This window comes from Tupaia chinensis, unplaced genomic scaffold (assembly GCF_000334495.1).
Source record: "Tupaia chinensis unplaced genomic scaffold, TupChi_1.0 Scaffold000007_1, whole genome shotgun sequence".
Lineage (NCBI taxonomy): Eukaryota > Metazoa > Chordata > Mammalia > Scandentia > Tupaiidae > Tupaia > Tupaia belangeri.
In genome coordinates, this window is record NW_006159436.1 from 871,319 (window position 1) to 874,038 (window position 2,720).

Sequence of the window (2,720 nt, forward strand, 5' to 3'; positions counted from 1 at the left end):
GGCGCGCTCTACCGCGCACACCCAGCACACACCCACTCGCCCCACACCCACGCCGCCAGGGAGGGAGCGCCGCGGCTCCGAACTTGGGCGCCCCACCTGTGACACGTCGCCGAGCTGCCCCCTAAGGCTGGCTCTAGAGAAATGCGATTCCTCGGTCCGGCAAGTACGGACTGGGCGCCCAACGTGCGCAGGCCACGGTGCTCGGCATCGGAAAATCACACAGAACAAAACAATCCTGGCCCTTGTGAACCCGACATTCTGGTGGAAAACATAGATGATAATACGTAAGCCGATAAACGTGGTGATTCTAGTCGAGATCGCTTCTATGTTTACAACCGAACGGGTTAATGGAATAGAGAGAGGTGGCCAGGAAAGAGCCGGCCTCATTAAATGGGGTTCCTTTCTCTGACAGGTTCTTCTGAGCTGAGGCTTGAAAGTAAGAAGATACTCAAGGCTGGACGAAGAGTTGAGTCTCAAAAGAAGCAACAGAGCGAGGGTTTCATCTGTGCTGTCCAATACGCTTCTAGGCGTGGATGAGCTGAGATGTGGCTGGTTCCAGGACTATGGGATGGAAATAAGAGTGAAAGCCATCCGCGAGTTAGAGCGCCTTCTCAGGATTGTAGGGATCTCCACGGAGACCCATGTCCACTGGGGCAGCCTGAGCCATTTTCTCTACTTCTCACCTCAGGCTTCCAAGCCTTAGGGTGGGGAAGGCAGGACGAATGGTTCCCCACAGGAAGTACTGGGGAACCCCAAAAGAAGAAAAATTCCTAAAGGGACATTTTATTGGCCAGAATTACAAAATCTGAGATGTGAGCCCTGTGAGATTTCCAAACCACACCATCCATTAAATCCTCAGGTTTTCCCAAATGGGATGGCTCAAACCCCTTAGGTTTCCACAGAAATGTTCAACTGTGGAGAGGTAGGCCTCTTTAAAAACAAAACAAAACAAAAACAAAAATAAAAACAAAACACAAACAAAACAAAAACAAAACACAAAACACAAAAGAATGGCCAGGTCCTTATGTCAGATCCTGTGTCTCTCTCTCTCTTTTTTTTCCTTGCTATAGGGCATATGTGCTCTCCAGAGAAAGTGAGAAACCACCGTCCATGGGCGATGGCCATGCCACACAATCCCTTCTCCTCCAGCTTCCTTCTGTGATTTTAGACGCAGGCCCACACCCATCCAGTGTGATTTTCAAGCCCATCGGAACCAGGACTCAAACCCCAGAGTCAGCTATGTGGGCTGCGCTTAACCTCCATGCCACTGTTGGCCCCAGAGTCTATGTCTTAAATAAATGCGTATGTTTTAATATCGCATTTAATGGCCCCCAGGAAAGGCATGCCATCATGACAATGAAATCAGTAAAGGCTCCCAATTGGGAAGCGCTGTGAACCTAAGCAGTGGGTTTGAGAAATAACACCGAAGGATCTTGTAAGGTGAGAAATACAGTCAAAAATAACAACAAAAATTTTAAAAATCATCCAAAAAAAAAAAGTGAATCATCTGGGAAAATGCAAATGAATACATCTGTTGGGAGAAAAATTTAAAAACACAGATGTTTGAGAGAAACTTGGAAAGTGCTTGTGGACAACTGCCTTCTGGGTAATATGTTTTTCTGCAAAATAAGTATATGTTTTCTGAGGCAATTAGAAGGAGTGAATCTATTTGGGGGCCAATGTGTCTCACCTACCCTGTTAGAGCCAATCACAGGAGACTTTCCGAGGTAGTGAAAAATGGCATAGAATTTAGAGTCACAAAACTGGATTGAGGTCAGGCATTGTGGCACACTTGGAATCTAGCGACTTGAGAGGCAGAGGCAGGAGGATAGTGAGCTTGAGGCCATCCTGGGTAACCTAGCAAGACTCTGCAGGTGGTGGGAGGAGCATGTGGCATGGTATTTAAGGCACTGGGCTCCTACATTGCTGACCACGGTTTGAGTCCCAGACCTGGTGACTTCCTTTCTCGCTTTCTCTGTCTCTCTCACTGTCTTTCTCTGGTCTGCACACATGCCCTGTAGCAAATTAAAAATTAATAATAATGAGAATTAAAATAAAATAAATAAGTCCTTTAAAAAAAAAAAAAGACCATCTCTTAAAGAAAATACGGGGGGTGGGCCAGCAAGTAGTGTAGTGATCAAGATGCTTGACTCCCTTATGGTTGACCGTGGTTTGAATCCCGGACCTGTTGGCTTGAAACTCACACCGGATATATGTGGGTTGTGCCCAAAACCCTGAGAAGAGAATGGAATAGGGTGGATTGCAGAGTGGCCATCCCCCATGGGGGGTGATTTCTCGTTTTATGCCTCTGTCTGATTCTTTGGCAAGTGCACATGCACTGTGGCAAAAATCTCCCAGAAAAACATACAGGGGGAGCCGGCAGGTAGCATGGTGGTTAAGGCAGTGGACTCCTAGGTGGCTGACCATGGTTTGAGTCCCCACCTGGAGACTTGCTTTCTCACGTGCTGTCTCTTTCTCCCTCTCTCTTTAGTCAAATTAAATAATAATAATAAATAAAATTAAGTAAATAATTCTAATATTGGAATCATTTAACAATGGAATGACCTTGGATAAGTCACTTACCCATGAGCTTTGTGTCTGCATCATTTAAGCAATTACTTTAGAGGGTGGAAATGTGGTAGTTTAAAAACTTGTTCAGGGATGGGAACCAGCAGTTAGCGTAATGGCTATGTCGCTGGACTCCCATGTAGTCGACCGCG